The 27,980-nt window shown below is 43.3% G+C and overlaps 1 protein-coding gene across 2 annotated transcripts in view; it reads left to right on the top strand.

Moving 5' to 3' along the window:
• FGF1 (fibroblast growth factor 1) overlaps positions 1–27,980 on the top strand; it is a 54,245-nt gene that overhangs the window by 4,305 nt on the left and 21,960 nt on the right. Inside the window, exon 2 of one of the 2 annotated variants that reach the window (XM_035105367.2) lies at positions 2,732–2,907. The gene's annotated coding sequence lies outside the window, so the exon portion shown is untranslated. Of the gene's footprint in view, positions 1–2,351; positions 2,908–27,980 lie in introns of those variants that run through there. The other variant, XM_060271690.1, reaches the window with a different exon arrangement.

Below are 27,980 nucleotides of genomic sequence, written 5' to 3'. Positions count from 1 at the left end.
TGACCACTGGTCCTGTTAGCTAGGGATCATGGGAGTTGTAGGCCAAAACATCTGGAGGGCCGCAGTTTGGGGATGCCTGTTCTAATCCATCTCTTTTCCTTGAAATATGTTTTCTCCAAACTTCCAATTTAGCACTATAGGTGCTCCAGATGACCCATTTATGGAGCATTCATTCTGATTTTCTTGCACAAAACGTATGTGGTGGTTAGACTAATTCCTCTCTTTATTGAGCATTTGTTTTGATTTGTTTATGGTGCAGTTATAGGACAATAATCACAGTGGTTTTTTTGGAGGCTCTTCCTTTAAACAGACACCATAAATAGTTTGTGTTTCCAGGGCAGCACCACATATTAATTGCTACATCAAATTCTGCTCTGACTACTTTTCTCTCCCTCCCCCCCATATATTCCGAATGCATTTCTTTTTCATTTTCTTCTATTATTCCTTGTCTCTCACTCTTTTGTAAGCTGCTTTGTGAGGACATCGCTTTGAATAGCAGCTTTCAATATTTTGAAAAGGCAAATAAACTGGATGAAACAGCTGAAAAACCTGCCTGTTATAAATGAGGATCTGCTCCAATTTTGGGCAGGTTCTGTAGAATAGTGGGTAAGAAGGATGAAGACACAGCTCTCAAAACAACCAGCTCTTTATTCTAGCTCTGAGTCCAGACTGAACAGTAGCTTAGCCAACTGGCTTATATAGTACTCAGTAACTTGCAACAGTAACAAACTTCCCCTAGCTACCCAATCCGTGAACAGCACTCTCAATCCTTCATTTGCATGTTGTGGACCTGAGTGAGAACTGCAGCGACAGTGGGCAGGGTAAGAACTGCAGCCATGGTGACCAGAAGGAGTACTGCAGTTAACTTAATACATAACACCCATTGTGGACCTGAGTGAGAACTGCAGCGACAGTGGGCAGGGTAAGAACTGCAGCCATGGTGGCCAGAAGGAGTACTGCAGTTAACTTAATACATAACACCCATTGTGGACCTGAGTGAGAACTGCAGCGACAGTGGGCAGGGTAAGAACTGCAGCCATGGTGGCCAGAAGGAGTACTGCAGTTAACTTAATACATAACACCCATTGTGGACCTGAGTGAGAACTGCAGCCACAGTGGGCAGGGTAAGAACTGCAGCCATGGTGACCAGAAGGAATACTGCAGTTAACTTAATACATAACAGGTTCCATTTTATTTTATTTTTAAATAAATTTTATTCCATTTTCCAATTTATCAAATTAAAATAAAAAAACAATCTTTTATACAAAACATCTTATATTTTCATCTTACATCTTGCTCTGCCGAGCTGTGACTTCCCCCCCTCCCTTCATGCGGGTTTCTTGTTAACTCCATTTTTGCAGTTCCTTTTTGACTTTTTTAGTCAATTCGTAGGATTTATTTCAATCCTGCAAGTGTTTTTAAAGATCTACAATTTTTCTCCATATAGTCCACATATTTACTCCAGTCTTTTTGAAACCTCGTCTCACATTGGTCGCGGATCTTGCAAGTCAACCTAGCAAGTTCAGCATAATCCATCATTTTTGTCTGCCACTCCTCAATTGTTGGTAATTCCTGTAATTTCCATTTTTGGGCTAACAGTGTCCTAGCCGACAGGTTCCATTTTAACAGGGCCCAATCAGCATCACCAGGCACCTGCCGAAGCCCAAACTTCTTCAGGGCCCCCCGCTTCCAGCCCCAAAGAACCCATTGGCCTTGCTGCAGCTTTCATTTGACAATGCCTTCTTGTCACCCTCTCTGGCCCTGGGGCCCAGACGGAAGGGAAGTGGAAGGGCAGGCCTTTCTCTCTACGTGGAGATGGGGATTGGGATGTGAGGGAACGACTGAGGTGGAGAGGGACTCACTGAGGGCATTTCCCAAGGGGTTCCCCAGAAACTGAAGCCAGCAATGTCACTTTTTCCTCAGCTGAGTATATCAGCACCTGGTGGGCAGAGTGAGGTGGGGCGTGTCTCAAGAGAAGGAAGGGCAGCAGGAGGCAAGGGGTATCCAATGCGCCCCCACCATCAAGTGGCCCTTTTCAAAATCAGCCAACACACCAATGCTCCACTTTATCACATCCAGTTTTGCCTTTATGCCGTGAAAAGTAGGGGGGGGGGAATGAAGAGGGGAAAATATTTGCCTTCTGCTTGCAAATTTTTACGATCCTGCTCTAGTGCAGTCCACCCTTTCCTTAGCAATGGAAGCCTCAAAATAAATACAGATCTCTCTCCGGCTCAGTTGAGTGGGTCCATCTAGTTTAATCATCTGTCTAGAGAGGAAACCCATTAGAAGCATGATTTACTTAAGGGCTGTGTTGTTGCTGCTGCCGCTACTGCTGCTGCTGCTGCTGCTGCTGCTGCTGCTGCTGCTGCTGCTGCTGCTGCTGCTGCTGCAGTGCCTCCTGCCCGCCAATGAATGTGCTAGCAGATCAGATGAGCCTGTTGTTCTTCTTTACCGGTCCTGCTGTCTGTCAGACGATTGTCTCGGGTTTCCTCCACCCTCCCTCCTCTCCTGCCAGTGTCAACTTGTGGCTTTAGATTTAAGGGGTTTGTCTGCCACTGCTCCATCAAACAAGGTCTCTGAGGCAGCCGGAGAGAGCCGGACAGCAGCCAGCACTGAACAGACAGAGCTTTTCCTCCTCTCTGGTAGCAGCACCCTGTTCTGGACGCAGTTTTTGGAAGCCTTGCGATGACCTGACCTGCATGCTGTGACCTGTCACTTCTATTCTCTGCAGTCACTGAAGGAAGAGGAGGAAAGCTATACAGCACCCAAGAGAAACTGTACAGGAAACCTGTGGGAGAGGGAAACCCGCAGGCATACTGGGCTGGCACACCTCCCTCCCTGTTGTCCAGATTGCTACAGGCAAGGACTCCGCTTCCTGGCAAAAGCTCCCACAGCAGTTGTCAGCAGGTAAGAGGAAAACCATCCGGTGTGAGCCCGGGATAAGGATCCAAGCCAAGAAGGGACTGAGTGAGAGGGAAGATAAATGAGGGAAAGCGGCAACTCCAGAAGGAGTTTGTGGTTCTTGCAATGCAGCAGAGGATGCTTCCTGGCTCTAGAAAAGATAGCAGTTGCCAAGATTGTTCTGCATGTTGACATTAAGGCAGTGAATTGGGGCTCTTGGCTGAGCAAGACTTACAGCGTACTTTTATGTGCAAATAGCATGCCCCACAGGTTGGAGGGTGTCAGGGAACAGGAGTCTTTGGAGGCCAGGAAGGAAAGGCTCCCCTTCGCTCCTGTACCATTAGTTGCGGCAGTGGAAATGACAGGAACTGTACGCTGTATATTTGCCTAAGAAAAAGAGAGCTTGCTGGATGAGTTTAGCTTGGATGCTAATTGTCTGCTTAGTGCTTTCCGTCGTAGCAGCAGTAGCAATGTAGTTCCCTAGTTGTGTATTTAATTTATTTGAGTAATGCATTTAATAAATATACATTGTTTATTTAGTTCCCTTTGCCCCACCCCCCATATCACTCTAACTTTTAAGGATACAGATTCTTCCAAGGTAGCTTACAAGTGAAATCAAAGCACATTTAAAAAAATAATAATGAGTAGACAATACCAAAACGTAAAAATCCATCCAGCTTCTTCCCACAGGGCAGTTGATGTCAGTTGGCCCTATGGAGAATGGAGATGGGGAGGGGGGGGAATCGTCCAGCGGAAGCAGAAGGCGGCTTCTAACATTACCTTAGCCTGGTCCTCTTTTTCCACGGCTCAGTTGGTGGTAGGTGGCCATGTGGGATAGAAGGGACAGTTTAGCTGAAGGAGGCTGGGATGTCTTCACCACCTGCCTCCCGCCATCATTCATGCCTCTTCTTTCCTTTCTGCTTGTGACATGCCACAATCTGAGAGTGCTTCCAGACAGGTGTTTATTGAGGGATTGGTGCTGCCCACACATGCATTTTTTTAAAGCACCCACAAGGCATCATTGGCAGCCTATATTGATTTACCCTTTTTGTGAAAAACCTGGTAAGTTAAAAAGCAAACAAACCTGTTGCCAATGACCCATTTCTGTTATCTGTTCGACCCTTTTGCAATATTAAGCCCTGGTCTGGAAGCACCCTGATGGGGCTCTAAAGGAGCCTTACGTGTGCTGTTTATGTACCGTACTCAACATATCTCCTAAAGCATTGTCTATTTATTTATTCATTTACACAATTTATATAGCACTTAACTACAGGGGCGTAGGAAGATAGGGACGGTGGGGGCGGGCCGCCCCAAGCGGCCCGATCCCAGGGGCGCCATCGCGGCTGCCCATCCCCAGGGCCATCTTAAGCACCTTTGGCGCCCTGGCGCCGTGGTGTGATGGATCCCTCTGCCGCCCCCCGCTGCCCCATTTTCCAGCGCGACGGGTGGCCGGGCGGCCGGGCTCAGCATGCAGCGCGTTTGCCGAGGGTGCTGCTGCGTGACGGGCAGGAAGGCGCGGCTGCATGGTGCCCCCCCTGGTGGGCCGGCGCCGTGGCGCCCTGCACCACCCAGCCTGGCCATAGAGCCGGCCCTGCCCATCACACCCCCAAAACACGCAGCATGCCCCGCACCTAAAAATGTGTGTCTCGCCCCTGCACGCAGTGCATCCCACCCCTGCGCACGGTGCGCCCCACCCCCAGAATGCGCGCCACGTCCCTTCATATTGCAATCCCGTTACATGCCTGTTGTGATGCTCACCAACAGAGAAAAGCTCTAAGGATTCGGTGCTTTGGTTTCCTTTGGAAGGAGGACACTGAAGGTCTATTGGCATTGTGTAATATTTGCACTTATTTACAAACACACAGGTCAAGCATAGGTGGAGGCTTGTGTTAACAATTCCAGCAGACAGCCAAGGTCCATTGCTCCAGGGAGGTGGCTAGCATCCTGAGATGTTTATGGAGCCCAAACTCAGCTCTCTCTAAGTTTTTATTAAAAGAGATTAACCGTCTTCTGAGCAAATATCCAATTTTACAACAATAAACTTTCAGTCAGGTTTATGGTGCTATAGCAGAGACAAACTGCTGCAGGTTTTGACACATTAACATATTTCAGACACATCATGCAAATCCAGAGATCAAGTACCCGAATTTGGAATTTCCCTGCTTAGATATTGAAATGAAAGCTACCTGAAATGGAATGCTGTTTAATATGCCATTGGGAGGCCAAAACTAATATTTGATTAAATTGAAATTGACACACCAAGCAGTACTATTGAGTTCAAGGTAAAGGATCACAGTACGGTCCCTAAAATCTTCTGCCACTGTACACCTCAACCTTTTGTAGCTTATAAAAATAACACCTGTTGAGTTAGTGACATAGCTAGGCATACATGTTCTACTTGATGAGGTCTACAAATGTTTCAGATTTCAAACTATCACATGTACAGCAAGATTTAAAGTGCTGAATATGGACATGTCTCCTCTTTTTACTCCAATTTTTGAACAACCATACCATATATTGCTTTGCTCTTTTGGTTAAAACCACTGATGTGCTTGATTCAAGCTTATCAGGGAAAGCAATCTTTCATTGGCCTGGTGAGGTTCTGAACATGTGGGTGGAAACAAGAACTAAAAACTGCCCTGTGCTCTCTTGATGAAGGGCAATAATTTTTTTTAAAAAAATCATAATAATAACTACACTCTATGGGAATAAGACTTGGCCTTATAATAATTTCTACTTACTCGTTCTCCAATGTAACAGCGCTATGTGAAAGGGGTTAATTTTCAGTGCCATTGTGATGGCACTCTCTCACGGCAAATTGCTCTATGAATTAGTTATCACTGAGAGAAGAATTGGCATAGTTACTGGGAAGTGTTTGGGAGCCCCAACTGGGTTTTCCAAGCCTCCTCTAGGTGATTGTCTGACTCGTGAAGATACTTAAGTTTGGACATATTGAGGTAAATAATTATTTGGTGCTTGACATCATTTGTGTCTTAATGTCTAGTAAACTTAGTTAAAGGACTGGGTGGTTTTTCCTGAACAGAGGCCTTTGACATGGGCCCTGTTGTAGTTCTAGTTATTTCTGTTGAATGGATCTAGTTGCCGGGTGTGTGGATGGAGGTTCACTCACAATGGCAGATGCATCTATCAATTTTAGTAGAGTCCAGATACGTGATATAAACATGCAATAGAAAACGAGCTCAGGAACTACTGACACAATAAATATTTTTTTGCCGTTGAAAGCACTATTTTTAAAGGATTAGATCAGTTGTCACTAATGGTATTTGTCAGTGTGAAAGAGAGTGTATTTATCGCCCCGCCATCTGACTACATTTGTATCTTTGTTTGAAATCCCTGGGAGTTAAACTGCTTGCTGAAGTAATGCAGTGATGTTTTGGGTGTCTCAATGCAGCTAAAGCCAAGCCCTCTTTCCAGCTCTGCTGAAATCACATTGCTAAAGCCCCCATGGGCATTGCTGCGCTTCTGGTAATGAGTATCATTAGGTAACACTTCAAGGTGCTTGATTACAGGATATGATCCATCCTATCTGGGAGCTGCCAGACACAGCATACACACTACGGTAGATCTTTAAACTGTATCCTTCAAAGCACATTCCTCTCTTATAGAATCCCGGGGAACTGTAGTTTGTTGAGGGTGCTGGGAATTGTAGCTCAGTGGGGGTTAAGCTACAGTTCCTACCGCCTTTGGTGAGTCGGAGAAATGTGCTCTGAATGTGCTTGTGTTCACAGTGCAGAAGTGTGCTGTGGCACATGTGTCAGGCAGGACAACAGGGACTGAACCGCGGAGTCATAATAAATGTAGCATGATAGACATGTATAGGGACACGGGTGGCACTGTGGTCTAAACCACTGAGCCTAGGGCTTACTGATCAGAAAGTCGGCGGTTCGAATCCCCAAGACAGGGTGAGCTCCCATTGCTTGGTCCCAGCTCCTGCCAACCTAGCAGTTCGAAAGCATGTCAAAGTGCAAGTACGGTACTCTCCGGCGGGAAAGTAAATGGCGTTTCCGTGTGCTGCTCTGGTTTGCCAGAAGCAGCTTAGTCATGCTGGCCACATGACCCGGAAGCTGTATGCAGGCTCCCTCGGCCATTAAAGCGAGATGAGTGCCGCAACCCCAGAGTTGTCCGTGACTGGACCTGACGGTCAGAGGTCCCTTTACCTTACCGATAGACATGTATACAACTTCCTTCACTCTTTTTCTAAGAGGAAAAGCAAGTGCAGCTGCAACCAGGAGCAGAGAAACAGTGGAAGGACCAGATGTTAAAACCTTTCTTCTCCATCTGCTTTCGTGCTCAAAATCAACCTCTCTCTTCCACCTCCTGAGGGAAATGGGCGGATCTTCTGAAGGCAGCCCTGTTTAGGGAGGCTTTTAATGTTTAATAAATTATTGTATTTTATTTTTCTGTTGGAAGCTGCCCAGAGTGGCTGGGGAAACTCAGCCAGATGGGCGGGGTATAAATAAATTATTATTATTATTATTATTATTATTATTATTATTATTATTATTATTATATTTTCTGTGTGGGTGGAGAAGCAACTGGGAAGCCATTTTGAGTGTGTGTGGTTGGGGAAGAGTAGTCACAGGGGACATACTTAAGCAGCTTCTCCCCCTGCTGCCATTTCTTCACTCGCCATTGTAGCCCATTACTCTGCTCACAAGAGTAGAAAGTTCATGTGAGTAATTACAGTATTTCTGGAAGCAAGCAGCTGGCTGATTATTAACGTAGGCTCACAGAGAAATGTCCCTGCCACCATTCATGCATTATGAGGTAATGCTGCACGCCCCTGACACATAGATTAGTCTTCATTTGAGGTAAGGCGGAGGGGGGGGGACATGAGAAATGACCATGTATGGATGTGTAGATTCCATATGTTGATCTAATGAACAGATTGCCTAAATTTGGAGGAGAATTCAGGACATGGGGTACATAGAAGTGAGCCAATATTGGCTGAATCATGAAAGGGAAAGTAATAAGAGTCTCAGGTGATCGAAAAGTTGTTTGTATTACAGCATGGAATTATTTTGCAAACTTGAAATCTATGGGTACGTATGTAAGTGTAGTCTTGGGGGAAGGTTTCTTCATTTTACGTGCATGGCTCATTTTATTTCCCCCAGATTCTTCCGGGGGGGGGGGTTGAGGAGCTGCAAGATGTTGTGGGCCTTTTTCTCCATGGACAGAGGGGGGAGATCTGGTGGTAGAGCCTGGGCTTCAACAGTACAGTGCCAGAAACCTCCACTGCCAGTGCCACAGGGGCAGAAATGAGGCACGTTGGGGGCAGATGTCCTGATGTGGCCCTGGAAAAGATGAAAAAACCCAGTCTCCTGTTCATTGGACCATTCCAAATACTGAGCTTTAAGTACAGATGGGAGCACATTGTTGCCTTCAATAATATGTGTGACGGAATGGTGCTTCCTGTATGCGTGTGGCGTTCACCTAGGTGTGTCAATTTCATAGGTGCTTAGTTAGTAAGTAACAATGCAAACAATTTTGTATTGATGTGACTCATAATTTTTCCAGCATAAAATAATAGGCGATTTCTATACTGATTTTCTTAAGGCATTGGGTTGGTTTACTGATGTCATGAGACTTTGCTAATCTTATTTTGTGAATAAGTGCAATTTAAAGAATTGTGGGGAAACTAACTGTTCGTGTCCCTGCTTTATTACAAGCACCTTATTTTTAGCTTAAATAGTAACATTCATTCATTACAGCTGCACCCATTGTTTGATCTGATCTCTTTGCAAGCCTGGAATTAGGTACGTTGAAAGGGTAGGTATTAGTCTTTTTTCTACTTCATGACAATTCAAGGAATTTCCCCTTAAGTACCTTGTATTTGTGAGCTTGAATCTGGCCCAACATGCTTCATGTTGAATGCCTTGCCTACTTGCAGGTGTTAAAGTGGAACTGCTCTTAATGATAGCTTAGAGCAGGCATGTCAAACCTGCGGCCCTCCAGATGTTTTGGACTACAATTCCCATCTTCCCCAACCACTGGTCCTGCTAGCTAGGGATCATGGGAGTTGTAGGCCAAAACATCTGGAGGGCCGCAGGTTTGACATGCCTGGCTTAGAGGTTTCGGCCAGCAACGAATGCGTCAGCCTGCCTCCCCATAGGAGTGAGTCACTGGAAGCTTATTATGTCAGTACTTCATCATCTGCATTGTCTCCTATTGTCTTCCTGGCACAATTCAAAGTTTGAAGAAAAAAAAGGAAAGCCATAGCTCCCTTAAAGCCTTTGATCCAGCATATCTAAGGGACCACCAACTCTCCATGATGGTCTGGAAAAAGCCATTTTGAACTGGCCATTTATGTAGTAGGGCCAGATTGCGTCTCTGTGCATTATTCTTGACGCCATGCCCCAACTGCAGGCCCACATGCTGCCTCCCTATAGCACCTCCTGTCTTTTGTACATGTATTGTCCAAGTGGCCTTAATTAGTTGAGCATAATAATAATAATAATAATACACTCTTGAGAGTCCCATGGACTGCTAGAAGATCAAACCTATCTATTCTTAAGGAAATCAGCCCTGAGTGCTCCCTGGAAGGACAGATCGTGAAGCTGAGGCTCCAATACTTTGGCCACCTCATGAGAAGAGAAGAATCCTTGGAAAAGACCCTGATGTTGGGAAAGATTGAGGGCACTAGGAGAAGGGGACGATAGAGGGCATGATGGTTGGACAGTGTTCTCGAAGCTACGAACATGAGTTTGACCAAACTGCGGGAGGCAGTGCAAGACAGGAGTGCCTGGCGTGCTATGGTCCATGGGGTCACGAAGAGTCGGACACGACTAAACGACTAAACAACATTATTATTATTATTATTATTTATACCCCGCCCATCTGGCTGGGTTTCTCCAGCCACTCTGGGCGGCTTCCAAGAGAAAAATGAAATAAAATAATCTATTAAACATTAATAGCCTCCCTAAACAGGGCTGCCTTCAGGTGTCTTCTAAAAATCTGGTAGCTGTTTTTCTCTTTGACATCTGATGGGAGGGCGTTCCACAGGGCGGGCGCCACCACCGAGAAGGCCCTCTGCCTGGTTCCCTGCAACTTGGCTTCTCGCAACGAGGGAAGCGCCAGAAGGCCCTCAGTACTGGACCTCAGTGTTCGGGCAGAACGATGGGGGTGGAGACGCTCCTTCAGGTATACTGGACCAAGGCCGTTTAGGGCTTTAAAGGTCAGCACCAACACTTTGAACTGTGCAGTGGGACCCATCTGAACAATGGCTAACACTAGCCAGAGTTTTATGTTTTAAGGTTAGCGCTAACCATGGTTAAGATTAATACCAGTGAAAATCGTACCCAATTTTAAAACAGAGGGAAATTTGTGTGCAAGAAGAGAGAAACTTTGAGGATGGAATGTACATTGGGCATGATAGTGTGAATTCAGTGCTGAATGCAGATGCCTTTTTGTGGTGTTCTACACGATGTCACCCCCCCAAAAAAAATCCCACATTATTGGTCAATTTAAAGTGCATTCTTCTGAAAAGTTTATAGTCCATTTTGTACCAAGAATGCACTTCTCAGGACCATACTGCACACGTGTACACAGAGGGCACTTTCTCAGGTCACTTCCCATTGGGCAGACCTCCTGACATTGCAGAGCTGTGCAGCTCTGCCTCGCCATGTTTAAATTGTTTCTTAATAACATAGGCAAAATAGGAAGTGACTGAGCTGCCTCTGTATACTGATTTATATCCTCTGTACACCAGTATATCCACACACTCATTTAAAGCCCCTCTTTTGAAAAACTACAATGTTTAAAAAGACCTGTGGAAACACTAGATGAGGGGAAGGGAATAGAGAAGACGATTGTGCACTAGTCTGAAATTTTGCTCACCTGTGTATACAGACAACAGGGATAGCAGTTGCAACTTTAAATGTCATTATCATGAGAAGGTGTGTACAATTGCAAACTGCTATGTACGAAATGCACTATGGAGGAAAATGGCTCCATGTGTACACAGGCATAGTCTGTTTCCGATCCCTTAATAATTGTTAAAATGTTTTTTTCAGAGAATTAATTCTATACAGTTTACCGTATATATGCACGTACATATACAGTGCCTTAATAATGAACAGTTATTGATGCTTTTGAATTATGGTGCTAGAGGAGACTCTTGAGAGTCCCATGGACTGCAAGAAGATCAAACCTATCCATTCTGAATGAAATCAGCCCTGAGTGCTCACTGGAAGGACAGATCCTGAAGCTGAGGCTCCAATACTTTGGCCACCTCAAGAGAAGAGAAGACTCCCTGGAAAAGACCCTGATGTTGGGAAAGATGGAGGGCACTAGGAGAAGGGGACGACAGAGGACAAGATGGTTGGACAGTGTTCTCGAAGCTACGAACATGAGTTTGACCAAACTGCAGGAGGCAGTGCAAGACAGGAGTGCCTGGCATGCTATGGTCCATTGGGGTCACGAAGAGTCGGACATAACTAAACAACTAAACAACAACAACAACAACAATGAACAGTAACCTTGATGCATATCTCAAAGCAGAGCATTTTTCTTTTAGGATGTAAGCAACCCAACGGCACATCTCCTCAAATGGACATGTTGGTGCAAGCTCAATCTACTCACCAGAAGAGAAGCTTCATTCAAAATAGTTTCCTACAAGGAAATAACTTTCTTAGGATGTCATATGCTCATCACTCAACGTACCGTAGTTTTCTGACAGTATAAAAAATGATGTTCCTACATAAAATGATATTCTTGTAAGAAATATAAATGCATGCTGTCACCCCAAGGTTCACATTTTTACCCAAGCTGAAGCCCTCTTTATGCAGATAAAGTGCCTGTACACCACTTGTCTGTTGTACGCTTTTTGGCCAGCATCTGGAAGTTCAAACTGACTTCACTTAAATGTATTGGGTTTAAGGTATGAGGAGAAATATCTGCAATGGCCCATTCACACGTACAAGTCATCAACTGTGGCTTGCTGTTATCAAGTGACCAATAGGGGTGTGTCTTCCAGGCCTTAGCTATTGCTAAGCATGATGAAAGGTGCACTTTTTTCTCTCTTTTACGCAATCATCCGGACATACATAGTACAAGCAGAATCCAAATACTGGTCGTTTTGTTCATTTTCATGGTGCTTCTCCTGACTAAGTTGTGGGTTCTCTTTTGCAAATAGAAGAGGAAGGGCAAAACAGCAAAGCAGTTGTTCTTACCCTGTTTAAATAGTCTGGCTAGAAATAGCAGGTATCTTGTTTGAGAGTCTGCCCTACATTTATTTATATTCTCCATCCAGCAGTGAAAAATGGCGCCACTCTATTTACATCACTTAAGGGTCTCACTCTCTGGAGCAGCAGATTGTTTGAATCTCTCTTTTAGGCGCTTTTCAGAAGTTCATTCAGCTGAATGAGTTTGGTATTTCATTGGTTCAAGTTTAGGCAAGGGCACGAAGAAAAAAGTGTTTTGCATGGTTAGGAAAATTCTACAAATGTGTCTTTTCCACTGAATTTTCTTTTTCTTTTTTCAAATAATATTTATTCATTTTATAAAAATACAAAAATACAAAACACAAACAAAGCAAAAAATAAAATAATAAAAAGACAAGAACAAAAAAATTAAAAAAAGAAAAACATAGCAACTTTTCCACTGAATTTTCAACCACTTGAAGTAAGACACCATGACTTCTTAATCTACTGCAATAGCTCCAGATCCAAGTGATAACCAACCTAGCCCAAAGCACCCTGGGTCTGAAGTAATTTGGGTGTACAATATTGCAATGATAATACAGTATAGAAACAGGAAACTTCCAAAAAAGGTCAACACCCATCACTACTTCAGGCCCAGATTCGAAATGTGAACAAGCTGTGCACCTAACTGCAGGAAGGACCATGGGGCATCTCTTCTTCCTCACCTTTCAGAGATTGTCCCAGGTAATTGTTAGTTAAACCAGTGACAACATATAATGAAATCTACTGACAACTGGTCCTGTACAGCTCCTCTTGAAATAAATTCCAAAGGTAGGAGTTTTGTGAATTGCACCTATTTAATAAGAAGAAAACTCTAGAGCAAACTTCCTAATGTTTCGTTGGAATCTCCTTTCTTGTAATTTGAATCCATTGGTTCAGGTCCTACCCTCTGAAGCAGGAATAAAAAAAGCTTGTTCCATCTTCCATGTGACAGCCCTTCAGATAGCTGAAGATGGCTATCAGCGTTGGAATAATAGGCATGCATTTCAAGCAAATATATGGTAGACTCTTCTTTAGCATTGCTTCATAAGGCCTGTTTTTGTACTTTGCCTCTTCACATACTAATTACCTAAGTCCTAAGACTATCATCAGAGGTCCTTGACTGAGCTTTCCAGCAAGCTGATATACAGCAAGTGGTCAAATGAGAAAGGACCTTCTTCTCACTGGCCCCTGGGTTGTTGGATGCTCTACCCAGAGAGGCTTGCCTGGCACCTACTTTGGTATTACTGTATTATTATTATTTTGCACCAAAGACCTTTTGATCTGCTCAGGCCTTCTAAACTCTCTACTTGTCTTATGTAGTATTATGTTGTTGTCATTATAATTCTGTGGAGTTCTTAAGGTTTTTTTGGGGGGGGGGTTGGTATATTTTAGAGTTTGCTATGATTTTTAGAGTCCCTGATTTAAAAATAATTGTATTTCATTTTACCATGTTTTAAGTGCTGTTGTGCAGAATTTTCTTTCTCTGGAATTTGCATTATTTTTATATGTCACCCAGAGAATAGTTGCTATTGGGCAACTAAGAAGTAGAATAAACACAACAGGACATACTGCTGAGCCAAAATGCTGGTTCACATAGCCCAGCTCAATCTACTCTGACTGCAGCAGCGACAGTACTGTAGCAGCATTTCAGGCAAAAGTCCTACCCTAACTCTGCTACTGGAAATTATGTTAACTGGGAATGGAAGGGAATGAGATTAAATCATGCAAAAAATGTAGGGTGTAAATTGAGTTCCTCCCCTCCCTGCCCCTCCCAAAAAGGTGCAGTCCTCCTTTCCTTGGTTTCTCATACTCACTGTGCAAATTTATTTTTTATGGCTTCCTTCTTCATTTTCCTATATGTGAGTCAGGCCTGGAAAAGAATCAGCTTTTTTCTCACACGCATCTTAAAGGGAGAAGCAGTCAAATGCACATCCATGGCACATTTTTCTCATAGCGCATAAATTTATAAATAAATAAGACAGGTGACATCGGGTGTGGGGCAGGGAGAGAGGCAGCTGCCAACGCATGACTGGATGCCCTCAAGTCAGTTTGCCCAGTCACCTGATGTCACTGGGACTTCGGGTGAATGACAGGTGGGAAGCCCCACCCACCTGCCAAATTTGGCCCACGAGACTACTGATAATGATCTGGCCCACAGACCCAAAAGGGCTCCCCCCCACACAATTTATTAGGGTCTTGTACAAATGGGAGGTGGGACATAATTAAATAAATAAATTTAAACTGTAAAAAGGCATTAAAAAGGCAAAAACGGTGTGAAAAGAGCGGGAAAGCAGCTAGCAATCCCGGGAGCCTTTGCGCCTGGTAAGCGCTGTTGGTTTTTTAAAAGGGTTTTTAAAGGGTTTTTGAGGGTGCTGACAGACTTTTTAGATGGTGTTCCCCAATATATGCAGTTTCACGTACACGCTCGGTACCCAGAAACCTAACTGCCCTTCATCCAAGGATTACACAGTGGTTTGGTATAAAAACACAAAAATACATAATGTAATAACAAACAAAACAATACCCTACCACAGTTTAAAGGACCTTAAAAAAAAAAAATTAGCCAAAGGCCTGGGAGAAATGGAATGTTTTTGCCTGGTGCCTGAATATATGCAATGAAGGCGCCAGGTGAACCTCCCTGGGGAGAGCATTCCACAAATGGGAAGCCACCACAGAAAAGGCACCTGTAATGTTTAATAAAAGAAACACATAATGTGACACCATTGGATTCATCATTTTCCTACCCTCACTCAGATTCATTGAATGCACGCTTGCAGGGAGAGAAGTGCTGACTACAGTCATGCTGTGCGGTGCCATTTCTGTTACAGCCCAATACCCTAATATGAACTACATCAGAGACATGCCATGAAGATGTGTGTACTCATATATTGAACATGCTAAGGAGAAGGGGGACTGATGAGGATCAGCAGTTTCCACCATATGTCTCTGTATACATGAAGGCCCCTTTGGAAAGATTGTCCTATCTGGTGAAACCTCAGTTGTTTTGGACTACAACTGCCTTCTGCCCCTGTTGCAGCCCCAAACATCTGGAGGGCACCAGGATGGCGGAGGCTACTGTAGAGTCTATAGAATCACAATATCAAACAAATCATTACTAAGAAAATGTAATTTTTTATGTAGAAGAAATTCACAGAGAACATACATGTTGTAGCAGCTGTGATGACAGTATACTTTCCATTGGGTGGGAAGCAAGCATATCAAGAGGGGAAAAACATCTCCTGGGTCTGTCGTTTCTCTGGCCTGCTATACGTTGTGATATCTTAGGGGTGCTGGAAAGGGTTTTCAGAGAATATGCATTTATACCAGATGCAACCACTCCTTAAAGAGACATAAATAGATGAGATATACACCCCGAGGCCTGACTCTTTGTGGCAATAAAGATTTCATCACACATTATAGGGCAGATGGGTGTTAGTTCTTTGAGAGTTCTGGCTTGTAGCATAGATTTGTTTAGTTACCATTTTTGACCTCTGCACCATTGCTGGAACAAATGGCTTTCTGTGGGCTGATTCTCAAGTTACTCCTTAACATACTCCTTAGCATAGTGTCATAGACTCAGAGGGCACACTCCAGTCTGAAGGTATGTGAGAACCGAGAGTGAGAAGTGCCAAGAGGCAAGCCGGTCTCTGAGGACTGTTGCAAGCATTAATACTTAGGGCTTACTGGACATTTAATTATTCGCACAAGTGGTCTGTTCACATGAACAGGGGAATATGTTATAGCAGGGACGCCAGGGGGGTGCTGTCTGTATGGACCCATCAACTGCAGCCAGCATGGTCAATATTCAGGGATGATAAGATGCTTACTCTTAGGTAGGTGTGTATAATGGGTTGTACAATCGCCATCCTTGAAGACAAAAGCTGCATGCCTGTGTATACTTAAGCTCTGTTAGACTTGAGAACAAACATTTAAAGGATTAAGCTCTTAGGAACCAAAGGAAGCTGTTTTGCATCAAGTTAGTTTCTTATAACATTAGATAATTGCCTAATTGAGCTCAGTATTGCCTACACTGACTGACAGAAGTTCCTTCTGGTTTCAGGCCATGGTCTTTCCCTGTCCTACCAGGAGGTGCCAGGGATTGATCCTGAGGCCTTCTGCATGCGCAAAATGTTTTCTGCCACTGATCTACTGTCCTGCAGTTGCTGTGAAAAGTTCCCACATAGAGAGAGAACCACAGGTTATGCTAAATGCTCCTTAAGTGCATATCTCCTTGGTAGTAAGCTACCATAATAACTATCCCTACATAGAAATGATTATCTTAGGGCAATTTGTGTTTACTTGGAACCTTCTTCCTTTAGATATAGGAAAGGGTTCATCAACTGGTGGCCAGGAGATAGATAGCTCCAATTGCACGGCATAAGCGTCTCCTGTCAGAAGGAGCAACATTTGAGACTTCATTAGTTTCCTTGATTGGTATGTCCTGCGCCTGATAATTAGGTCTGAAGATCTGAACCTCCCCTAGCAGCCTTGGAGAAGTTGCTTGGGAACAGCAGCTTGCCGGAAAGCAACATAAGCCTTTCAATATATAAATAGCTTGGGGGCAGCCCTTCTCTGACATGCTGTTGACCCCATTCTGCCAACTGTTTTCTCATCTCAGAGAAATTGCTGATTTACATTATTAAACCAGTTCTCTTGATGCCTACATCTGCATACTCGCCTTGGACTATTGTAGGTTATGGGTTTTAAAGGACATTTTAATTTTGATAACCTTGTGGTCAGTGTTATTCATCATCTGTACGTTCAGCATAGAATCTGTTTCTGGAATCTCAAAAATCTAGGTGAGCCTTATCAAAATAATTCCTTCTAACTCTCCCCAGCCCTTGGGACTAGCCAGCACTTTCTGTAGTCAACATAAGTAAAAAAAAATTAAAAACCAACCCATGCATTTGCCTTGCCAGCTTTCCCAGATGTTTATAACTGGAATAGATAATGCAGGTCAAACATTTGTGCCTATTTTTTTATTTACATGATTTATTCCAAGCACAGAACTTAGAGTTCCCAAGCAAGCATTTGATTTGCTTATTTCCACCTACCCCACCACATTGTTCAGGCCAGTTTAATTGTGATGAAAGACTGAATTTGGAGACTCACTTCTGCTGAGTTGGCATCATTGGCCACCTGCTGAGTCCCATGCCTCCGTAGGGGCCCACTGCCAATCCTTGGTGTCTCTTGTCCCCATGGTTCTCCTACTTGCTGTTGTCGCCTTGTTCATCTGCTCCTTCCAAGTGAACAGAGAGAGGAGCAGAAAGAAGCATCACTAACCTCATTCTGCCCTGTCCTCCTCCTTTTGGGAGGTGTTGCCTGTGAAGCTCAGAGAAAGCTCAGTGAATGGGCACAGGCAAATTGCAATGGTGGCCGTGGCCTAGAATGGGTTGCCAGCACCCGGAGTTGAACAGAGGGGTGCGTGGGAGATAAACAGACAGAGTACACATGCACATTCAATTGCCTAACAGTGTCCGGGTCACCCAGGAGACTGCAGCCGCAAAGATAAGAAAAGAAGAGTCATTCTGCTGTCTGGAGAGGTCACTTCCTGGTTTGCATGGAGAAGCTGTTTTCAATGGAGCCCAGCGATGGAAGCTGTATTAAGGCAGCACTGGGTGTTGAAATTTTGCACCTGGGGCAACCTGCTCCGTGGTCCCCATGCTACACCACTCAATGGTGGCAAGAAGATGGAGGAGGGGGTCCCACTCAGGAAGCGGGGGGAACCCCTAACCCAAAAGGCCTCCTGTTTCCAAATCTGCTAGTTGTTTCTACACACTTGTTCATGAACACATATCTTTTATGTGTTCTGGTGAAAAAGGTAGTGTTGAGAAATTAGCCATACTGCTCTTGGGGTCTTTACATGAGACAATTGTGCACACAAGTCGATGCATGGAATTTGGTTGCCTTGCTTACTTTTGTGAGGGGGTGTGTGTGGAATCCAGCTCTGACTGTGAACCAGAGTCTTAAGGTCTGACTTTTACTACCGGGAAAGTGAAAGATTCATGAAGGGTAAGTGGTTACACACAAAGTAGTCATGTTCCTGCCTCATGAGAGCTAGAGCTGGGCAGGAAAATACAGGAGGCAGAGAGAAAGTGAATCGCAGTGCTTACTGATCCCAGGTGGAAATAGAATGGATGCTCTGAAGCCAAGCCTTTCGAGTTTTTTCTGCAACTGGCAGGTGCACTGTCATGACTAGGTTTAGAGGCAGTGCCCCCCCCTACATTTAGCGGCCTGAGGTGAAGGACAAGGTGGTTACTCCAACCAATTCCACATACAATGCCAACCAGACAGATACTTGACTCTTACTTGTGCCCTCCAGAGTACCTGAGAGCTACAGTACCTTAGGGAGGCCAAGGTGGACCATGTGGCACACTTAGCTCTGTTTGCTCTGTCTCGTCCCCCGTCCGTCCGTCCTGTCCGTCCCCAGCATCTGCTGTCTGAAAATGTCAGGCAAGCCATAAAGGTGACTTTGGAGCAGTAACTCTTTCAGCCAAGCTTACCTCACAGGGTTGTTATAAGGACAAAAAAGCAGGCACAGGAAATATATATGTACAATGTCGAGCTTTATTGGGGGAAAGGTGGCTTATGCATTCAATAACGAATCGAAACAAAACAAGAATCCAAAGAACTGAAGCGTTTACCAAGAAAGATATGAAGAAAGCTCTGATTTAAGAGCTAATACTATGCAACACAGTAACGCCTCAAAATGCCTTTCTCTATTCCAGGCAGACGGTGCCAAAGTCAGTAAATTCCAGCAATATCAAGTGCCGGTGAATGCTATAGCCGTTCCTCATCCTTTCTTCCCATGGTGCCTAAACAAGGTGAAAAGCTGGGTGGATTCTTTTCAGAGCAGCTGGGTATTTGGAACTGTTATACCAACAAACCCTTCACCTTTCCTTCAGCTTCACCTCGAGCACCCTCTGCTGGAGAGCTGTTCATTTTCTGTCAATCAACAGAAGCCCATGCTTCTTTTTTGGAATGATACAGTCTCAGCATTCTGTCTTATGCCACTTCTCAGCCGGCCTATGTGCTTAGAAACATTATTTCACTAAAGCCGTTTGTTGTGTCTGTTTATCTCAGTGCCTATCCAACCTTTTCTGATCCACAAACAATGTGAGGTCAAGCTGGCTATGCATACGGTGGGAACACCATGCTGTGTATATGAAGTGAAATAAAGAACTCATTCAGATAGGCATGTTCATTGCTTGAAGAATGCAATATTGAGTGATGACCTGCATGTGTGAATGAGCAATCACAGATCAGACAAAGCTGTCATATCACCTGACCTCACACAAGTGGCCAATAGCCAGGTGCAAAATGTGAATTTCAAATGCCATAGTCAGGATGAATGCTCAGTAAGCAGGTCATCTAGAAGTGTCATATATTTGTTGTTGTTTTAAGCACTGATCATAAGGGAAGAAACACTTAGGGCCACTTTTCCGTGTTTACTAACATCAGGTGCAAAATGTACTCAAATTAACATATCAAACCACATACAAGCACAAATTGAAGTGGTGGAAAATCATGAAGCACATACATTTTAAATAAATGGGCAGGTTTCCCTGCAAAACACACAGGACCAGCAATCAAGTTTAATTTTCATGTGAAATCCAGCCATTTAAATGTTCACGAGCCTTTCACAGTTGATGGTGTTCACTGTGCATATATATCTTACCAGTTAAAAATGGGTCCCTTTTACATTTGAAGTGTGACTTGTCCCTTGAATGCTGTGGGAAGGGCGGAAGTATGAATCAAGTCAGATACGGATGGGGAGACACGGCTTTCAGAAATTCATATAGGCAATTTTAGTCACCGGCAGTTTGCCTCTTCATTTGGTATATCTGGCTTCTTGACAAAACCCTCTTGATTGTGACCTTTTGCTGGGATTAAGATAAGTAGACATGGCACACTGGAGCAGTGTAATATTTTGAGTCAGCTACTTTAGATATATATGAAATAGCTTGAGTTTGGCACATACAGACATTTTCATTGCTATAGTATACTGAAGGAAGAACACACTGGATTTCTTAGTTAAATTGATAGTCAACTCTGAAATATCCCTGATGGGTCTCCCAGGATCCATTTTTTCAACCTCTCAAATGTTCCAGATTCCCCTCAAATAATCTAAAGGCTCATGGAGACAATTCTACAATTGTATAAAGCAAGGCTTGGGAGAACTTGGATTTTGTTAGGAAGAGGGCATATTGCACTGGAGGGCAATTGAATGTGATCATATGGTCCACTTTAAAAGAAGATGTGGTTTTAAGTTCACATAGCTTCACACATGTAACTTAACATGTATCTTTCTCTCCACTAGTAAGTAGAAACTTATGGGCTTGCTGCATATTCCATGAAAACATAAATAGATCTCCCTTTAAAAGGGGGAAAATACTTTGAGGGAAGATTCTAAACAGAAAAAGGGCACAGGAAGAGTGCTTAATATTTTCCTTACTAACTATTTCTGTTTTTGTTTTTATCATTATGACACCCGCTGTGTGTGTGTGCAGGATAGCTTGGGTATGAAGGAACAGAGCACTGTATGTAGTCGTGGGAGCAGATTTCTATTCCCAGTAAAGTTTCTTTCACAACTGAAAAAGTGCATCTATTCACAGGTTTCAATTACAAAAGCACCCAGACTATTTTATTTATTTTTTGCAGAAAGGCCTGGGCTAAAAGTACTGGCGACTCAAGCTTATAATTTTGTCAAGTGTTATAGCACTGAAAACCCTTCATTTACTCCTTTGCTTTTTTTGTGGTAATTTTTTGTGCTCTGTTTTGTTTTTGTCAAGAGGCTCAAGGAAGAGGGTCGCTTAGGTGTCTGGGGGCGGGGGACAAAACCACCAGCATGCTTTAAAGCAGAGTGGCTCTCAGGTGCTGTGGAGGATATCAGTGAGATTCAACTACGGTATCTGTCCAATTGCCTTCTGTATGTAGAATTGGGTGTGTATACAGTCTTGTCCTTTGCCTCAAATAGCAAAATGTCTTGGGTTGGCCCTGCCTCTAAGCCTGGCCCTAGCCATTAGGTGCGCCTGCTGGTTACAGTGAAAACCGGCACATATTTTCTGGGGGTATTCAAGGGTATGCAGTACCAGCACATTCCCCCCCCCTTTTATAAATCTGTGTCAGAAATGGACTCCAGGACTGGATGCTGCATTAGTTTGACTTTGCCTCTCAGTTGCCTAAATCTGGACTATTACACAAATACAGTGGTACCTTGGGTTACAGACGCTTCAGATTACAGATGCTTCAGGTTACAGACTCCGCTAACCCAGAAATAGTAGCTCGGGTTAAGAACTTTACCTCAGAATGAGAACAGAAATCGTGCGGCGGCAGTGGGAGGCCCCATTAGCTAAAGTGGTACCTCATGTTAAGATCGGTTTCAGGTTAAGAACAGATATCCAGAACGAATTACGGTAAGTTCTTAACCCGAGGTACCACTGTAGTGTCATCTCTCAGATTGTTTTTATGGTGGCTTTATGCTGCTTTTTGTGCTGGTTTGTTTCTGTTTTTCTCTTTGTGCTTCTTTTTTGGAATGGATTGGTTTCAGCGGCATTCATGCCATAAACTGACATGATAAAGAAATGCCATAAAGAAATGAAACATAATGCCTTCTTATTGGATGGAGCCTATAGGTGCACGCATGACAGCAAAATCCACAAGACGGAGCATGTCCCATGTTACGTCAACTCCTGGGGTCAGCGGACAGGGCCTAACTGTGAGTGGCCAGCCTGCTGACCACAAACAACTGGCCATTTATATTTTCGGACCCCAAAGACGCAAATAAAGAGACAGAGGAAAAGGGACAGAATGGTGCCTATAAATGGCATGGTGAAATAAACGTATTAAAGGCCTCGCCTTGGTCCAGGGGAGATTGGTCTGTTTTTCTGAAATACAGAGCAGGAGGAAATGGCTAACTACCTCTGTAGGAGGTAGTTCGGGACAGGATCTTTCTGCTAAGGAAGCCACACCTGCAGCAAGACACCAAACAAACCTCAGCAGTATTGTTTTTGTGGTCTGACATTTAGGCCTGTGTCATACAGAAAAAAGAAAGAGGAGGTGGAGAAGGGGAAGGTGGGGGGAATATCTGGCCCCATTTAACCTCACAAGGTTGTCAATAAGGAATAAAATATTTTGTTTTTCTACAATGGTTTTTATTCAAAAATATCAACCTTTCTCAATGGTTAAACCTGGATCTCAAAACTTATCCGAATCACTTCGACACAGCTTCCGTGTGGCATTTGCTATATCATAAAAATAAAATAAAAAACCAGCAAGAGAAGGTTAATATGCATTATTCTGGTATCAAAAAGCTGGGAAGATCAGTGAATCTCAACACAAACAGCTGAAGTACTAGCCAAACTCTATTCAGTGATGTGAGGCAACTCAATGCTGCGTTCTGTAAACTGATATTATCACACCTCAGCAGCGGCAATCCTCTCAGGTGAATTCATAGGATAAGCAAGATATGTTAATTATTTTTACATTGATTGGGGTTGGGTGGGATCATTTTGCGACTGTGGTTGAAGATACCCTGGACACTTTAGAGGGGAGATACAGTACAAGGGTGACAGCAAAGACGGGAAAGGCACAGAAGTGGCATGGAGAACAAGGGATGATTGTGAGCAAATAATACAGCTATGCATACTTGGGTGTTGTTTCAGTAGTGGTTGGATGAGGTTGTGGGATGGTTGGAACCAATGATTTGGTTTCTTCCCCACCCATATATTGTGTGCCTCCTCACAAAAACCCTGCAAGTCTAAGGAATAGTGATGAGCCTAAGGTCACAGTCACCCACTTTTATTTCTCCCCAATTTAAGTCCAGCCTTCTAAGCACTATCTCTTTGAGCTGGCTTAAGCTGGCTCCTTTGAGTGTCAACATTTCTGAATTTTCTTTGGAACGATCAAAAGTGATCAATAACAATCCAAGTGACACCTTTTTTCATGTTCTCAGGTGCAGAAGCTATAGTGTGTGTGTTTGTGTGTATTCGTGGGTGAGTGTGTTAGAAGAATGGGGTGATTAATTTTGTTGTGGTATATGGCCTCTGCCTGCATGCTTGATGCCTTCTGTTGACCATGGTGACTAATGACACTTTCCATTTTAAACCAAAGAGACTCAAGCAAAGATTATATTGTTTGATGTGGACACATGATTACTCAGAAAACAGTGGAACAAAGCCAACATTCTTTTGCCTCTGCTTGTTGTTGCTGTTTTTTAGTCGTTTAGTCGTGTCCGACTCCTCGTGACCCTATGGACCTTTTGCCTCTGCTTAATAAGCCATATTTTATTTTTCTTCTGGAGTCTACAGATAATGTAAACTTCTCTCCACTAGAACTACTAAATGTTCCCAGTTACTGTATCATGATTAAGTTACTCACCAAATACAAACACTACAAAGACTGTGTATCTGAAGAAGTGTGCATGCACACGAAAGCTCATACCAAAATATAAACTTAGTTGGTCTTTAAGGTGCTACTGAATGAATTTTTTTATTTTGCTTCGACTCAGACCAACACGGCTACCTACCTGTAACTACAAAGACTAGTTGGCCTGCCTCTGCATTTCTTTTCGTTGTCCACGTAGAAGGAAATGGTCAGGCAGCTTTATGGTTACGCCCCACTGATGCATACAGACAGAACTCTGAAGCAAAAGGTGCAGATGGGTCTGATGTTTTCTCTTGATCAACAAATGAATCAATGGATTCATGTGACGGTTGCTAGTTCAGGAGGTTGATTGTGAGAGCCTTACCTGTAAAATGCTAAACTCCAGCAGACAATTTCTTTCCGGGACACCATTGTCTTTCCACTGCCTCCCGCAGCTTACTCAAACTCATGTTCGTAGCTTCGAGAACACTGTCCAACCATCTCATCCTCTGTCGTCCCCTTCTCCTTGTGCCCTCAATCTTTCCCAACATCAGGGTCTTTTCCAGGGAGTCTTCTCATGAGGTGGCCAAAGTATTGGAGCCTCAGCTTCAGGATCTGCCCTTCCAGTGAGCACTCAGGGCTGATTTCCTTCAGAATGGATAGGTTTGATCCTATCCAACATATTACAGCCAAAATCCTAAAGCCAGCAGAGGGGTCTTAGGATGCTGTCAGGAGCAGTGCCAAGGAGGGTGCATTCAGGCTGTCAGTATTCTGTGTGAGGATTTCAGATGCATATTGGAAAATTACATTTGCAAAATTAAAGTGGATTCAAGCACTCTGTTGCCCTAGTGCAACAATTTCACCTAAAAAAAGAAAGATTTTTGATTTTCAAAACTTTATTGAAAAGTTATATGATTAATAAACTTGAGTAATAGATCCAGGAGTTAATATACAGTCACTGCTATGGAAATGTGGCTTGGGGGGGATTCAATTTGCATCCATTGATACAAGGTTTAAGATCGGTCCAGGGTAAAACAAAAAAAGCCTTTACATGCTTGAAATATAAGTAAAATTTTAACTTGATGAGTATTGGCATTGCAATAAAGAGCAAGCAACGTTAATGCAGATGTTTTAGAATTGCTCTGTATTTGGCAAAAGGTACCATAAGTGTTTTGATTTCCTTTTGAGTATAATTCAAACATAGTTTGAATACGGATTGGTTTGCATTTTTGCCTCTAATCATGAGAGTCTTTCTAGCCGTTTGGGGATTAATCAGAGAACAGTAATTATAGTTATATCACACATTTTTAACTGCAAAAAAGAAATATTTTATATCCTCTTCTATGAATAAAATAGATTATGGAATGAGACTCTTAATCTCAGGGTCATGGGTTCGAGCCCCACCTTGGGCAAAAGATTCCAGCATTGCAGGGGGTTGTGCTAGATAAACCTTGTAGTCCCTTCCAGCTCTGCAAGTCTATGATTCTGTGTTGGCAATGCTAGAAAAGCAGCTTGCCTTAGGCAGAGAAAACAAGTATGTTTTTAATGCAAAACATTTCTCCTCTGTATAGATTTCAGAACTGACTGTCTGCAGTGAACAATTTTCTTATTTGAATATGGATGCAAAAATAATTCAGAACCTAAGGAGAACCCAGCTGGATCAGGCCACAAGCCCATCTCATCCAGCACCCTGTTCTCACAGTGGCCAACTACATGCCTGTGGGAAGCCTTGAAGCTAGAGATGAGTGCAGAACCACTCAGCCTACCTGTGATTCCCAGCAAATGATATTCAGACAGTTGATGACTCTGGCAGTGGAGGTAGACCATAGGCATTGTGACTATTAGTAGTAGTAGTAGTAGTAGTAGTAGTAGTAGTAGTATTAACTATTTCTACCTCGCCCATCTGGCTGGGTTTCCCCAGCCACCCTAGGCAGCTTTCAACAGAACATTAAAAACAGAATAAAAAATAAAACATTTAAAGACCTCTACATGGTTCCCTGTAGCTTCACTTTTCACAGTGAGGGAACCGCTAGTAGCCACTGGTAGCCTTATCCTCCATGAATTTTCTCTTTTAAAGCCATCCTGATGTAGAGCTTTGTCGTCGCCCCCCCCCCCCGATGTAACTCTTCTCTCACCCCTTCCTCCCTGATGGAGGGAGGATGTCATTTTGTGGTTTGCCTCAGGTGCCGAAATGTCTTTGGTCGGCCTTGCCCACTGGGGAGTGGGGGGACGGGACTTCAACTCACTAGTGGGAGGGGCTGAGCAGGCAGAGGAAGAGTAGGAAGGGCAGGACCCAGACTCATCACCAGGAACCAGGTGTCACCTCTGTAGGTGGGATCAGGCACACCTACCCAGGCAGAGTGCACATTTGAATAAGTAGCGATCTTGCATGTTGAGAGAGAGTCTCATCTCAGGTCATCTTTAAAAGCTTCGCAGCGGGGGCAGTTGGGACATCTCTGATGCTTGCTCTCAATCCTGCATCTCTTGCCTAGGGGCCGGGGGGGGGGCCTTCGGCCCTCACAATAAGATATTTGAGGGGGCTGGGACCCCACAAAGTTGGTGGGCATTCCCATTCAAATGGTGTGTGTGCACTGTGTCATGTGATCAATTACGCAGGGCGGGGCTTACCTGGGCCCCCACAATATTTTATTCAAGTTGGCACCCCTGATCTCTTGCCTTGTTCGTGTACTGAGCTCATGCTGTTATGAGCCTGAATAAAGTTCTCTTCCTTACTTGCAATTCACAGTGTTTTGGGGCAGAAGTATAACAGGTTGTTGAAACATGGCTTTCTTTTCTAAGTTCATGAAGAGGAGATTATATAATATAGTGTGTTATGATGCACTTAATTTAATTTGCTGTTGTGAACAGATGGAATTATAAATAGGTAAGGGGATGTTTCTGGTACAGTATTGGGATTTTGCATTTGCGATAGTTTGATATTTGTGATAGCTGTGAGATATGAATGATATTCATTGTTATCCAAGTCACAATCAGAGCAGAGCTGTTAAAATTAATGAACCGGAGTTGCTTATGTCCACAGATTTCAAAGGGGCACATGCTATGTGAAGAAATACTTTCTTATGTCTTTCCAGAATCTTTCAAAATTCAGCTGCGAATTTCATATTATGAGAAGGGGGAGGGGGGTAATCCCTCTCTACCTGCTTTCTCCATATCTCACATAATTTCAAACACTTCTATCATGCCCCTTCTTTCTTGCCTTACTACTTCTTTCTTGCTATACTACAACTCCGATCACCCCTGGACATGGGCCAAACTGGCTGCTAAGGTTGATATTGAGTCCTGCAAGGGTGGCACTTAAGTAAGTACGAGGTTTTTTTCAATGGAAGAGAGTGCAGCCACACCAAATTTATCCACCAGGTGTCACTCTTGCAAGCCAATTTTCAGTTGTATTCAAGGGACATGCCAAAACTACCGTAAGCGAACCAGTTGTAGGTAAATACGCTGAATTCAAATAACACATGGAACTGGCTCTCCAAGTTGTTGCAAAGACATCACCAAACAGGCAGAAAGTCCATTTATTTTTCAATTATACTTAGGTTCATTTTTGTTGCCCCTAACTCCATCCCAAGAGGGACTAAGCATCACAACACAAACTAAATAGGCACAAAGATAAAAAGCTGCAAGATAAATTATGGTGCCTGTGCTCCCTCACCCATTTTCAGCTGGAAGGTGAAGGTGGTTTTAAGTTCTTACTGTCAACTATTTTACTACAAAGGAAGCCATTGGTTGTGTAGCTGGGCGCTATAGAGAGATGTTGCAATAGGGTAATTCCATGTCAAGTGATCCAGGGACTTTTATCTTACCATTTTATATTGCTTTCATCTTCAGTATAAGAGAAGGTCCCAGATCTCAGTTTTTAATTTTTTTTATCTCATCCCGTTTTTGAGTTATGAAGGTTTGAAATTTTAAAAAATTGACAATTTTGGCCTTGACGGACTACACAAAAACCTTGAAAGCTCAGACCAGAATTAATATATTTCAAAACTAAAAAAAACCCAATCTCTTCAGAACTTCATGGAGTCTAATATGATATGGCACATGTTGGACTTTCTTTAAATCTTAAAGCTAATTTACATTAAAAAAAATAAAATTAAGTGATTAAAAAAGTAATATGGTTTTAAAATTCCAAAAAATGTATTGATTATTTCATATTTCTAAGAGTTTCCTGCAATTTTTCATCTTGGGATCTCAATGGGATCACTTTTTTAAAAAGTTGTACATACATGTTGACCTTATTGGGTTCTATTTAGGATGAATGGATCTTCCTAGAGTAAAATATAACAGAATAAACAAGACTTCAAACCATCATATCAGTTACTTCAAGCATTTCCTCAAAATGTTATTCAATTAAAGGGTTTCTGAAAAGCTAGTCAGGCTTTTCTTTTAAGCCAGTAGAAGTGCCACTACTGGTTGCAGCTGCTATTTACATTTTCTAAAAGTGTTTAATTCACTTCACATCTGGTTTGGGCCCAAGGCAAGGGAGAAGAGTTA

The sequence above is a fragment of the Zootoca vivipara genome, chromosome 2 (assembly GCF_963506605.1).
Source record: "Zootoca vivipara chromosome 2, rZooViv1.1, whole genome shotgun sequence".
NCBI lineage: Eukaryota > Metazoa > Chordata > Lepidosauria > Squamata > Lacertidae > Zootoca > Zootoca vivipara.
The sequence above is the reverse complement of the archived record's forward strand: the minus strand, read 5'-3'. Positions and strand labels throughout refer to the sequence as shown.